Source organism: Crotalus tigris, unplaced genomic scaffold (assembly GCF_016545835.1).
Source record: "Crotalus tigris isolate CLP2741 ecotype Arizona unplaced genomic scaffold, ASM1654583v1 scf7180000018455.1436977, whole genome shotgun sequence".
NCBI lineage: Eukaryota > Metazoa > Chordata > Lepidosauria > Squamata > Viperidae > Crotalus > Crotalus tigris.
This window is the reverse complement of record NW_024097011.1, coordinates 96,664-112,197: the sequence shown is the minus strand read 5'-3', so window position 1 is coordinate 112,197 and position 15,534 is coordinate 96,664. Positions and strand designations below refer to the sequence as shown.

Below are 15,534 nucleotides of genomic sequence, written 5' to 3'. Positions count from 1 at the left end.
TTTAAATACAAAAGCCACTTTTCCAAATATTTTTCTAAACTACCAGATGTATAAACTTCTCAAAGCCTTCCTTAGCTTCCCCCCTACCCACATCATAAGCATCTTTACTGGAAGCCAAGAGCTGATTCATACATGCAAGTACACATACTCAATTTCTCACAGCCCCCTCAGAAAAATGCCATGCTTGAAATGAACCAGTATAAAAGTTCCTTATAACTTTTGTTCAATTTGTAGTTTTCTAAACAGATGTTACTGAAGTAATTTTTGGAAATATAAAATCCACAAGACTATTTAACATCACTCAATAGTAATACTGTGAAAATCCATGTCTTCCCCACAAGGACGTTGTACAGTATCTAGAACCTTGTCATTTTATATTACTATTGTGAACAGCAAAAAAAAAATGCACTCTATTATAATTCGTTCCTCAGGCTAAACATGTCAGGAAAATAAGAAAAAAAATATGCATTATACTGTTTGTGGACAAAAGCATGATCTCGTACGTCTAACTTTTCCTTAAGTTCTGGAAATGCTAGACAGAAAAACTAACAGCATTCAATGTAGTAAATACATTTCCTTGAATAAAAAATTCTGATCCTATTTAGTATTAAAAATCAGAACATGATGTCACTGTCTGGCAGGATACATTCCTGTAAGCCAGCATTATCACTATTTCCATAAATGCCACTTTTCAATTTAAATGAAATACAGTGATATTTAGTAGTGAATAATATAAATAACAACCCTCCTGTCCAATATCTAGCTCTTAACAGTCACTGAAAACAAAAGACCAATTCAAGCATGGAATGGTATCACTCACCACTCAGACTATGAACATGGACTTCAGCTATAAAAGACTTGAAAGCATTTTGAACTGGTAACATTTCAGAGAATGGATATGTTTATAATGCCTAACCATTAGGCAGCAACCACCAAAAAACTCTAATGTCAAGGACCCCTTAAATTTGTGTGTGTGCAAGTTGAATTACAACATCTGTGCCAAGATTAACAAATGTGTTCCTCAAGGGGCCATTATTTCATTGATTTGCTTACTGGGGGCTTAACCTAAAATGTCTTTTGTATATATTTGAGACAAATTGTTTCCAAACTCTGCTAGGTCTTTCAGGAAATGCACTTTTTTTCTTTCACATGCATCCAGCAACAATTTTTAAAAAGAACAGTTTTAAATTAGTTTGCACAGTATTTTAGACTATGCAATATTTTATTAGACTGATTGTATAGACAGCACAAATATACACAATATCAGTGTTCATTTCTTCAACTGCAAGTTTGAGTACAAAACAGCTTAAGAAACCATGCAATCAAATTGCTTCTTACACTGCATGAGCTTCAAATTTCCTTCATTGTAATAAAGCTATTTATTAAATGTGGTACTTGCCCAAGACTACATGTTTTTTTGTTTTACAGCTGTAGGCTGAGATATGCAGGAATCAGTCCTATTTAGCTTAATTTCTGAATAAACATGGAATTTATATATTTACTCATTAGATGTATATTCTGTCTTTCTTGTATGAGCTCAGGACAATGTAGGTAGTTCTCCCTTCTCCAGTTTTTCTCCAGTTTTGCAAGTGAGATAGATGCACTGATAGCAACTTATCCAACATCATCTAGAGCAGTGATGGCGAACCTATGACACGCGTGTCAGTGCTGACACGCGTAGCCATTTGGGGTGACACGCGCAGGATTTCATGCGATTTTATGCAATTCATCCACGGCTCCTGCACGCCGAGGATGAAAGAAATTTTTTTTTTGTTTTCGCCACGGAAGAGAAATCCCCACGGATACCTGGCGGGCCACCAGGTTATGTGGGACTCGAACCCACTAAAACTCTCCTATTATGACTACCGCCCCCCTAGAGCAACCGTACCACTACGGCCTTGGATCCAGGAAGGATGAAATACGCTCTGTGCTGGAGGAACGGGGGGCGGGACATGTGATCTCCCCCACCCACACTCACTCATTCACTGTGTCCCCGCCGCAAACTTCAGCCTGCGCCGCCGCCGACTGACAGGCAAGCACAGGCCCTTTATCAACGCAGGGGCTGCTGGTAAGGCGTGCGTGCCGTGCGCACACACTTCATCAGCACGGCTGAGAGTACGTTAGGGAGGATCCCCAGGAGAGGAGCGCAGGAACAGTGCGCGCCTTTCTCCAGTCAGGCCGCAATTAGTGAGTGCCACACAGTAAGGGGGATCTGTGAGCGCCATTAGCAGCAACTATTGGAGTGCCATGGACTTGTAATTGCCCACAATAACTGAGATAAGTGAGGGGGAGGCTGTGTTAGGCTAGTTAACCCCTAATTGGCTAACAAACTATCTATAATTCTATCTGCTGTCACTGGCCCACTGATGGAGCACCCAAAAAATAAAAAAACAAAGGTTAAGTAAAGGGAGTGGTAGTAGCAGTGGCCGACCCTTTCAAGAGACATGGAGCGAGATGTATGGTATTATAGAAAAAAATGGCAGATCATTTTGCGTTCTATGTACTGAAACGGTAGTAAGCAGAACGTGGAATATAAATAGACATTTTGAAACTAATCATTCCCAGCTCTTGGAAAAAAGTGAGGATGAAAGGAAGGAATACATTTCCAGGAAGCTACACCTTTATAAGAGCCAATCTAACTCCATCCTTAAATTTATAAAAGGCTGTACAAATTTAACATCTGCAAGTTTGAGCATTGCTCACTCCATAGCTCAGCATGCAAAAGCACTTAATGAGGGAGAATTTATTAAAGAAACTCTCCTAAGATGTGCGCCACTTCTATTTCACGATATGCAGAATAAAGATGCAATTATTAAGAGAATATCTGAGTTACCACTCAGTAGAAATATCATAAAAGACCGAATAATGAGACTGAACACAAACGTACAACATCAATTAAAGAGAGACATAAGGAATTGTAAATATTTTTCCATCTGTCTTGATGAAACTACTGATGTCATGTCACATGCTCAGTTGGCCATTATTGGTCGATATTCTGATAGTCACACAATGAGAGAAGAGTTGATAAAGTTAGTATCAGTTCCAACAAGTACATCAGGAAGCGAAATATGTAAGGTTGTTATGCAAACATTCTGCGACCTAAGCATTGATATCTCTAAAGTTGTGTCAGTGACGACAGATGGTGCCCCAAACACGGTGGGGAAAAAAGTTGGATTTGTGAAATTGTTTACAGAAGCTATTGGACATCCGATTGTGCCTTTTCATTGTATTATCCATCAGGAGGCTTTATGTGCCAAGGCAGGATTCACTGACTTAAATGACTTAATGTCAGTTGTTACAAAAATAGTTAATTTAATAGCTGCTCGCCCCCTTCCCAAGCGAGAATTTTCAGCACTTTTACAGTGGACTGCTGATGTACAATAATGTAAGATGGCTGAGCCGAGGCAAGGTTCTTAAGCGCTTTGTGGAGTGCTTTGAAGAAATTAAGGTATTTCTTGAAGATAAGGATCTGGGAAACTTTCCTCAGCTCAATGATGATAAGTGGGTCAACACCCTGATGTTTTTTACAGATCTCTCTGTTCATGTTAATGAACTGAACTTAAAGTTACAAGGTTTTGGCAAAAGTATTGATGTTATGTTTGGATACATAAAAGCTTTTGAAAGTAAAGTAAAAATTTTCAAGCGAGATGTAGAAACTAAAACGTATAAGTATTTTCCTCGAGTACAAAAGCATTTTGAGAAGGCCAGTGCAGCTGTACGAAATGAAGTGGAACTCTTGCATATGAAGTGCCAGCATGTTTTAGACTCATTACTTGACCAGTTTACTGATAGATTTAGTCAATTTAGAAGCCTAGAACAGACCATGAGAATAATTAAGTATCCTGATGTAGTAGTCTACAATAGTTTGGAATTAAATGGTTTCCAATGGACGCAAATAGATGATTTGGAGATGCAGCTTGCAGAATTTCAAGACAGCATCTGGGCTCAGGTGTTTGTCGACTTGAGGTCAAAGCTTGAGAATCTGGAAAGGGGCCGCTTGGAGAATCAAGATGAGTGCCACTACGAACAGGAAATTTGGAGTGCCTGGAACAGACTACCAGACACTTTTAGCACCCTGAAAAATATAGCAACAGCTTTACTCACAATTTTTCCTTCTACGTACTTTTGTGAGATCTTATTCTCAGCATTAAATAATATCAAAACCAACAAAAGAAACAGATTGACAGATGAGGTTAGTAGCGCTTGCTTGGGCCTGAAGTGTACAAAGTACCAACCTTCAATTGAAGATTTAGCCAATGAAATTCAGCAGCAAAAAAGTCACTAATATGCAGGTTAGTTAAATAATTCGCCCTCCCCCTCACTTATCTCAGTTCACGGCACCCCAAACAAGTTCAATAATATCAAGGGCAACATACGAAATCGACAGATTGATGAACAAAGAAGTTACTAAGCAGGTATGTTAAATAATTTGTTTTTGGTTTATTAAATACAATTATATATTGCAATTATACATTTTTGTAGTTTAAACTATAAATTGCGCAAAATTGTGTTTTTTTGTCGAAGTGACACACCACGCGAGTTATGCTCGATTTTTTGCCGAATTTTGACACACCACGCCGAAAAGGTTGCCCATCACTGATCTAGAGAGTTTCCACAACTGTGGATGAACCTGAATCTGGATCTCCATTTTAAATACTATATGGGTTCTGTATTGCTTGTGTTTATGGCTATTCTGGGAGCTATTTTGATATAATAGCCACAAAAATCCTGATTAGAAGACCTCATTATGTAAGTAAACTGGAAAGTGAAAAATCTCTTCAATATGAACTTTCATATTCACTGAACTTACATTTTCTATTACAGCAGGAGCTAGAAGTGTTGATGTGATTAGTGATCTACAATCAAAGCACAAGGATAGTACAACCATATATACAAATTAATTACCTTAAACAAATTATCTTTATTGCATCCTCTGGGGGAAAAAACTGTTTGAAATTAAAGATGCAAATGTTTAACTAAAGATTGGGCCTATCAGGTAAAAGAGTACACATACTATACTGTTTTAATCAACCTTTAATGTTAACACTGTACACTGAGTTCAGAAACATAGATAAAGATATATATCTAAAGTCAGTCAATAGGTATACTTAGCTAATTATATCTTTAAACAAATATTTTCACTGAAGATTACCAAATTAATGTAAAATACAAATTTATAGGTATAAATTTTGTCTATAAATAATAAAATGTAGAACATTAAACACAAAACACAAGTTGTATTTTTTTTTCTTAAATATAGTAACTGTTCTGGGAGTTCAGTAGAATTTTGCCTTTTCTGTAACAGCCCCTACTCTTTGGAATACCAAATCCCGGGATCCAGCAGATCCCCTCCATTCTTTAGTCTTCTAGAAGCCATAAGGACTGACTTTTCCCCCACCTACTGGACTAGGGAGGATTGGAAATGATAGGGGATTATATAGATTGATGGATTAGAATGAACAGAATTATGAATCCAATCCATAAATGATGGGATAGGACCTGGTTTTCTTAATTTTCTTGATATTGGTTTTATTATTGTAGTGAGCTTCCAGAGCTGTGTGAGTGGCCATGTAAACCTTGTAAATAAATAAATTAGGAAGCATCTTCACACATTTGCTTTCTGATGGATGGGTTCCTGTGACTTCTTATATAATCTCATGGAAATAATTTTCCGAGAATGTTACTTTCTCCAAATTCCAATGGTCCAAAATTCTGCGAGTTGTGCTTGGACTAATAATAAACAGCACAAAAAGAAAACATTAGAAAAAGAAAGTAGGCATGCATCACAATCCTTTATGTATCTATAGGTAGTCCTCAACCTAGGACTATTTGTTATCAGGCCAGCACCCCAAGATTTTGTGATTGCAATCTGGGTACTTGAAAACTAGTTCAGATTTATAACTAGTTGCAGCACATTATAATTGTCATTTTCAACCTTCACTGACCGCTTCCCCATAAAATCAATGGGGAAGCCAGCAGCAAAGGTTGCAAGTCACTGAGATAAGTCTTCCCCCCAACACACACTTCTCCAGTCCCTCTGTACTCACATTGTGTCAGCTTTTTGCAACTTCTGTGCACAACTTCGCACCTTCCCTGATCTTTCCCTGCAACTCACTTGTCAACAGCCACTTTCCTACCTTGCAATTTCCTGCCAGCTTCTCCACTGACTTTGGTTGTAAGAAGCCAGCAAGAAATTGCCTTGCCTAATGACCATGAGGTAATGACAGCAACTAAGACTGCAGAGATTGGCATAATTAAGTGATGCAACTGAACTTTATGACCACATTGCTTAGTGATGGAACTTCCAGTCCCAATTACCATTGTAAATTGAGGACAACTTTCACAATTTCTACATGGAGCTTATTCCCAAAGTAGGATGTATAGTACTGCAAACTTAACCTGCAATACAAAGGATTAAAACAAGTCACCTCCACATTTTAAATTCCAACAAAACCGTATGAAGGCATCATTCTCAGATTCAAGAAGAAATAAGACTTTTCAAAAGTCCAGACAATCCACTGAAAAATAGTTCCATATTCATCTTTTTCCCAATAAAAAACTCTTCTGAAATCACAGGATACATTTCTAGTAAAAAATGAACAGAGGATCTTTTAAAAATATTAATGTGATAAATTGCTACATACTAGTCGAAGGAAAGTACCCAATATTGTGTTTCCTGGGATACTACTTTGCAATATTATTATCAAGAATACTCAAGAGATTTAGCCTACAAATTAAGTATTCTGTCAACATATTCTATCACTTCCACAATAAAAGCTGGGATAAATCTCATACTTGTCATCACATAAAGATACATTTCTGAATAGAATCTTAAGAGCTTGTTCTACATGATCATGTGATTAAACTTGATGGCCCTGGAAGCACTAAAATCTTTGTAGGTAGGGAAACACTAGGTAGGGAAAGTATCAAATGTTCTACTTGATGTCATACTGACAGTGATAAAACAGAACCAGATTGGGATTTCCTGTTAATTTAATTTTCAGTTCTGCAAGGTACAGAAGCCTTGAAAATTCAGCAATATTCTTTGGAATTTGAGTAGGAAAGTAGACTCAACAGGTTTACTGAATTCAGCTCCAACTTGATCCAGTGGCCTAGGTTGGGGTTTAACTAATGCTGTTTCTCATGTGCCAAGTATTTCCCAACTGATATTAGCAATAGAAGCCTTCAGACAGTGATTCAATGATACAGTAAGTTATTGCATAACTCTTTGAAAAAAGGGGTTACAAAAGAAATCCAATAATAGCCAAATATTACCTGGAAACTCCACTGATAGTAAGTTCTGATTTTGTCCATTTCTCTTAATTATAGGAAGCTGACAGCAATTTGATTTTACAGAACAGTTGATACCTGTGCAATGTAATTCTAACCCAGGGGTGTCAAACATGATCGCATCACCTGAGATGTATCAAGATGTGTGTTGCCTGTGGGCGTGGCCTGTGTGCGACGCATCTGGCCCACAGGCCGCCAGTTTGACATTCCTGTTTTAACCCAACAATTCAGACTGTTTGCTTTTAACTTTGCCATAATTAAACATCAAACTGTATTCTGAATCTTAGAGAAATTTTGTGTGGTAAACTGTTTTCCCAAATAGGAATAGTTGTGCATGGGTGAATTTGTTCAGTCAAAGCCTCTTAACACAACCCTTCATTATAATATATGGCCTTCTAGATTTCACTCAGGGAGTACCTTTCCTGAAGATGGAAATGGAGTATGCATCTGGTTGGCTCAGAAAACAGTTGCCTGGTGTAATCCCCGTTTTGAATGCCTGTATGAGCATACTGTACTGATTAAAGCAGAATAATTTAACCCTTTATTAAATTATCTACTCTCAATGTTCAACAAACCACTCTCACTTTCATTTTGTGACCATGCCAGAAGCTAAATTAATTTTTAATTTGAATTGATTCCTAATGTTTAAAAAAGTCCATTTGGACATGTGCACTATTTCTCCATGTGTTATAAAGGTTTAGTATCAGGGAAATTAAAGGGTAGTATTATAATATCACTTTTCATTTTTATTACTAATACAGTCTGATAATGATATTGGAAATAGGTAATGAAATAGAAACAAATACTTTGAGACACATACAGACAAACCTGCGTAAAAGCTATTCTCTGATATGCGCAACTTTCATATTTATAGAGTTTACAAATCTAATACGTCGGTTCTGTCAGTTTCCACAGCAATACCCAGTCTGTTTACTAAACATTAAAATCTAAGAACACTTAGCCATTTTTTTTTCCTTCAGAGAGAAGCCAAAAATTAACACAAAGGGCTAAGTGCATGAAGAATTAGTGAGTTCCAAAATGAACTTCAGCCAATCCCACAGATTTTTAGGCTGAACTACAGCTGTTTTAACTTAATGTAGGTTATTTCTCAGCATACACCCATTACTATTTTCCTACTTTAAAAAATGGAAGAAACATTCATATGAATTTTCCTCAATGGAGAGAAAGTCAATTTAAATATATAAAAATATATATCATTCAGTAGATTTTTAAAATTCTGCTGCTCAGTTGAAAAATGTTGGTTCGGGAAGAGCAACAGAAGCAGTTGTTCAATCAATTTGGAGGAGGAAATAAAAACAAAGATTTTTATGGGGCTCAGCCTGTTTGACAAATATGTCATACATTTCAGCTGAAAGAACTGTCTTGGGGTTTGGCCTTGATTCTACTCTAACAGAAGCACAATGTTGTACTAACAGGGCAAAATAAGGGCCTGTACCTATGTTATAATAAGGCACATGGTTCCTTCTGTTTGTGTTTAAAACTGTCACAATCCTTTACTGTCTTTACCAATTATAGCAATTCAGTGGTCACGCTCTTTTTTCTTCTGGTCTTCTGTTTCCCACCATTGATGAGGTGCACCTGGCTTGGATCTATGCAACACAGTTGATGGCCACAAGTCTTTTCCTCAAGGAATTCTCCAAATCATGCACAACCTTTTGTGATGCTTTGGACAGCATCGTGAAAAGGGCATACATGATCTGGAAAACAGTACATGTGATTTGGAGAAAGGCAGGTATGGCTTTCTAGTGAGATTTCAGAAGACCTCAGAAAACTCCAAAAGCATTGTGAAAAGAGTGTGCATAGGGAAGAAGGCCTGGTGTAGCCAGCAACTGCCTCACATAAGACCAAGCTGAGCATGCCTTGTCAGCAATGGGAGGAAGAAGACAATGAAGGTCATCTGGGCCCTGTAGAACACAGGGTGATATGCACAATACAAATTATTTATTTATTATTAAATTTATTGGCTACACATTTTACCATAGGTAACTCTGGATGACTTATAAAATTAAAAAAATAAAACTATACAAATAAATTGCTACAAAAATACAATACAGAACCCTAGACAAAAGATGAGGAGGGCAGGAGTAGAATGAGTGGGCTGGAGGAGGGATCTGTTATTAATCAATCAACCCCGCCCCCTTTGGATCCCCAAGCCAACTGCAGAGCTAGAACTTTAAGGTCTTCTGGGCAGCAACAGCATCACTTGGGTCACCAGGAGTGGAAATATAGAGTTGAGTATCATCCACGTACTGTAGATACCTCAACCCAGGGTGATTGATGAGCTCACCCAGCAGCTTCAAATAAATGTTAAAAAGGAGTGAAGAGAGTATGAGCCCTGTGGCATACCACAAAATAACTGTGGGCTGGATCTTTCCCTATTAACATCAATTGGGACCGGCCTTGGACAATATTGTATAATTCTGCATACAGCATATATAATTAATAACTGTTACATAATATAAGGAATCAATTATATTGAATGAAATAATATGAATCTGAAATCTACCCAAACTTTAATTCTCCAATTTTCACACATACAAAAATGAAATTGAAACCTTATTCTATTGAGTTTTTCATTGCCATACTTAACAAAATGTTGTATCCTGCAGAGAATTTGCTTTCTCAGACTACCGGTATGAGTCTTGCATTATCATGGGAAAACCAAGAACCAAATACCTCATTTTCTAGACAAAAATGTGAAATCCAACAAACTTTTTCATGATAAGTGTAATCTCAACTGTTCTTCTGCACTTAGTAAGTACATTTAAACCCTTTCACTAAATTAAATGAATTAGATATGAAGTACAACTTTAGACCATGTTATTTGTTTATGTCTTCTATTTTTGCCATATCATCCTGAAAATTATCTACTAGAAGAGAATAGTATTGTGCGATATTATTAGGGAGTTTTTTTTAAAAAAAAAATAAAGACCAGGGCAAATTAATAATGAAAAATAATCCCAAATGAAATGCAAAGGCAAAAATATTGACATAATTTGAATTCAGAATTACATCCAGCTCATATGCAGCTGCAACAGAGAAAGCCCCATCTTACTTCTCCACAAATTGTTTGTTGTTACTGCTTTTAAATCTATAGTTTATTCAGGAACAGCATGTCAGAGCTGTAAATATCTTTTGTACTGAAGTGTTCCTGGTTCAGGAAGGTCAAACATAGTTCAAAAGGTTTCTACTCTTATTAATAGTAAATATAAAAAAGTGCTATAATTAAAATGTTTGCCATAGGAAGCTATTGTGCATAGCTGTACAAGTATTAATGAAAGTTGCATATTATATATGCACATATTATATTTTATACTATCAGATAAAAATCTAAATTTTATGGGAGTATATGAAATACTGCAACCATGTATTATTTTCGTTAGCAATAAAATGATTGGCCAAAGACTTTTGTCAGTTAAGATTTTTTTTTTCACACACACATACCCATCAATAATTGATTTAAAAAACCTTTATTTTAAAAATCATTTTCAACTTGGCAAGTATCCTTTGCGCGGTAGGGGAGATTTTAGCTAGGTAGTTTTCTGTTCTCACTTGCACAGGAAAAGCATTAATATAAGTTTATACCAGAAGGTTGTGAGAAATGCAGAGGCGAACAAGGACCAACATTAAATCTATATAGACACTCACGGAAAAATATTGCTTTTTTAAAAATGTCCCTCAAGTGTTTGAATGCTATGACTATTTTCCAAGGTATAAAAAAACGATACAAGTGAAATCCTTTTTGCTTTAAATGTATTTAGCAGACTCACATTGTCCTCTATGAAGTGATTAAGTGAAGTCTGAACAAGCATATATTTTATTTTCATTTTGGTACTATACTTATTACATACTTCTTCTCTTCACAATCCTAGGAGGTGGCCTTGATGAAAGTGTATTGTTCCTAAAATTAAACACATGTGTTTCCAGATAGCATAAATAGGCTGCAATTTGATGAACATATGCAGCATTGGAACAATGCCAAACACAAACCTTTGTGCTTAAAATGTTATAGAAATACTGTCTGGCACGTCTGATTTTAATTACATGGCAATTAAAATCCACAAGCTTTCAATATCCCCATCATGGTTATCATCACTATTCTAAAAGTAGCACTATTCCTAAAGGTCAAAGTGCAAACTGTAGTACAAAAAAAATATGATTCATGTAAAGCTGGGAAAAATACAGATCTTCCTCTGGTCATAGATGACTATGAATTTCTTCTGCCTGTTTATGAACAGACATTTTAAAATGATTACTTAACAAGGAAAACAATGCCTTCATATTTTCTTTTTGTTTAGATTTTGGCTCTTTAATTCTACAGTAAAAGTAAATGCCTCAGCAGTCATAATATTAAACCAAGGCTATGACTTCACTATGCTAGTGCTGTGTCATGAAAGTCTTAGCAAGAGTCAAATATGGGTGAAGTGGAGGGGGTGTATGAGTGAATGGAAGGCTCAGATGTAGCAATGCAACAATAAAATCAGAGAACCTGAATAGTAAATGACAACATATTAACACCAGAGTTCATAAAAAAGTTAATAATCTACATCAATTGTATATGGGAGACCCACAGATAATACTATGTCATGCATGAACCATGAACAACTGCCATGTGGTGCATCAAACATGAAACAAGGCTACACACACTACTTTTACCTCACTGATGCCTCTATATACATCAGAGGTAGGGAACTATGGCCTCTTTATGAGCATCTTGGCTCAGGAATTTATGAACTCTGGTGTTGAAGTCCATAAGTCATAAAAGGGCCATAGTTCCCACACCTGATGTACATGAACAGAAGACTTTTCCGACATCTTCTGCTTCTCATAAGAAGCCAGTTCAGGAAGGAGACAAGCAGGCCCTACAGATTAGAGCTCTCAGTTTCTTCATAAGGCTCTACCGTCAGGCTTTCTCAGTAAACCATTTAAAAGCTTACATTTAAATCTAAACAACATTTATCTCATTTTCCCGTTAGCTACTATGAAACTAGTAAAATAATATTAATCCTTTCCATATTATCTTATATATCTTTATGAAGAACAAAAATCAGGTTTTCTAGTTTATATTCCATGTATCCAGAGTGACAAATATTTAGTAAATGATTTGGCTGGAAATATTTTTTCTGTGCTAGGTAAACCAGAATGTTAGAATCATTTTTAAATATAAATTTAACACAGCAGCTTTTATCAAAAGGCTCATCCAATGCTAAAAAGGAGGCTAGGTTTCACAATTAGGAGTCACTGACGGAAAATAGCTTTTTAAATAATTTAAATAAATACATAAATCTTGTTCTTTCGCAGGAAATGATATTGAGTGGGGAAAAATTGTCCCAACTACAGATGTTTTTTGATGTTCTAGAGCAGGGGTTCCCAACCAGAGGCATATTCATGATATTTCAGAGGGTACTAAAACTTGGGTTTAGAAGGGAAGTCATCAAAACAATTAAAAAACAAAAATTAGAATATTTCAGACATGTGAGGCGACACCCAGAAAAATATGGCATACTCCATTTAATCCTCCAGGGAAAGATTGAAGGCAAACGAGGTCCTGTCAGAAGAAGAACATCATGGCTTCAAAATCTAAGGGACTGGTTTGGACAAAACTCAGCAGCACTTTTTTGTGCGGCTGCTGATAGAAACAGGATCGCCAACATGATCGCCAACGTCCGATAATGGATATGGCACAAGAAGAAGATGCATAATCAGGTATTATTTTTGTAAGGGATGCGAGAATATATCAGAAGCATTCTAGGGTTGCGGGGTATAGAAAAGGTTGGGAACCCCTGTTCTAGAGAAAAGCCACAGGACTTTAAATGGTATATGCTCCTTTCATTTGAGACATCTTCTGGTTTCAAATAGGCTTTTCAACCATGATTTATTTATTAGATCTAATAAACTTACAATTTACTGTTAAGAATACTTTTCTTGTAATATGTATTATGATAATAAGTATATTTTCTGTTCTGTATGCAATGAAATCTGGAATTAAGTTAGGGCCATGTAAAATATCATTTACTGTGAAAAATGCATTAGTTTACTTCCTGCCTCATAACAGACATGAATCACAGCATTCTTTTTTAAAATAATTGTGCAAATGACTTTTCCACAGCAGAAGCAACATAGATACCAGCATATACAAAGTAGGCTGAAAATGCTGGAACATGCATGTGCATTTCAGTAATGCTATCATTTTTCTGTTCAATTGTGTCCGATTCTCAGAGATTGCCTGCACATCCAAGAAAATGCATGACCTTTCAAATTTCTTGGCAAGATGTTTCAGTAAAAACCTTTCTCTCCTTTCTAAGGGTGAGAGAAAGTGAATAGAACAAGGTTACCCTGCTGGTTTTGTGCCTAAGGCAGGATTAAAACCCACAGTCTTCCAGTTTTCAGCCTGATGCCTTAACTATGACAGTAAACTGGCTCCCACACTGTGTCATCATATGTGTGCTTTTTATATCCCTTAAGCAATTGGAAGGATGAGATAACTGTATATTAATAGGCTTTAATAAGTTATACAGTAGGTCAAGATTTGCAAAAATAATCTATAAACCTGTAAGACAATTTGATTTATCTTAAGCATATTTGTGATGCGTCTTAACATTATTTCTTCATTTTAAGCATCAGTTTATGTATAATGTTGTGAATAAACAGATGGAGTTAAAAAGGTAATATTTCTCAGTATCTAATTATTTGATAACTACCAGTATCTTAAACCCTATTTCTGTTACTTTAATCAGATTGCAAAGAAGTATGGTTTCATTTCTGATGCTGAAAAGATTTTGAAGAAATTGCTTTAACCTTAAGAAAATAAATAATATAATTAACACAACAAAATTACAAACACAAAGAAAGAGATAACAAAATCCAAACGGAGTAAGAACACTTTCAAACCCATTTTCTTGTCACTAATTGTATTGCTCAGTACCATGGTTTATACTAACTGCTGAAAAAGAGACGATGGCTATGAAATCACACAATCATCCTTCCATAATACTAACTATAATATATACATTTCAGATGGAGGGTAGTCTATTTAACAAAAATGAGCACCAATGTTTCAAAAGAAATAGAAAATGGAAATTTTTGGCTTTAGAGATCAGTCAGTCATAACTTTTAAATACAATTTAAAAATTAGTTGTGGTTGTTCTTTTTGCACATCATGGCAAAATTATCCTTAAAATACAAATTAATTGAACTAGTTCAGCTCCTAATTACTTCAAAACAGAAGTGTGCAGTATTCATATCTTAAATAATTATTTATATTATGATATGTACCATACAATCTAAAAATCTGTATCTGCTAATAACTTTTCAATGAGAAATTATTACAGAATCTAAGTAGTGAAAAATCATGTTGAAAATGACTAAATTAAGCCTTCTTGAATAATGAATCAAAGTAAATCAAATATATTTTGCAGTAATCAAAATGTTCTTCCCATAATATACAACTAACTAATATAAATCTAACAAAATATTTTTACAACTAGACAGCAGTACAAAGTCAGAGATTCAAAGACAGCAGCAATCAGAGATTCAAAGTAATTTGACTAATTTCATGGTTTCAGAACTCAATCTTTGAGACAGATAAAGGGAAAACAACAACAAAGAGACTGACAGATACTGTACATTTTAAAAAGTATTTCCCTGATTGCATCAAAATCCTGAAATGAGATTTTAAGATTGTACTTTGTACTTACATCTTCCAATTTCTGAAATTCTTATGTGTTGCAAAAAAGTAAATGTAAAGATTAGATACATGCAAGGCTAACAGTATCTGAACAAGAATTGGGATTAATTCAAGGAATTACATTGGAAAAAGATTTAAGCTCGCTATGCTCCAGCTTCAAATCAATTGTTGATCTTTATTTATGATGTTCTACAATCATTTTATAATCAATAAAGACTCCATAATTACTCTTTCACCAGCCTGCTTAAGGCCAAAAGGTAGGCAAGGTGTTTACATACCCGAGATTTAAATTTAATTTGACTTAAATTCTGTTAATATTAAAAATAAAATAAAACAAAATCCGAGTCCACCAGATAATGTTGCCAGTCTAGACAATAATTTAGGGTTTAAAGATTTTCCTCACAAAAAATTATTTCTATTCAACTGAACAAGCCAAAAACTGTAGCATAGAGCATATATTCCAAAGCATGAAAATGATATTCAGAGTTTAAGCCCTTGAGAAATCATTTTGGAAACAAATAAGCAAGCTTATTTTC

General features: G+C 35.5%; 1 protein-coding gene across 13 annotated transcripts in view; it reads right to left on the bottom strand.

Moving 5' to 3' along the window:
* The window catches only part of XRCC4 (X-ray repair cross complementing 4), a 103,488-nt gene that overhangs the window by 68,337 nt on the left and 19,617 nt on the right, over window positions 1–15,534 (bottom strand). The gene's annotated exons all lie outside the window — the stretch shown is intronic.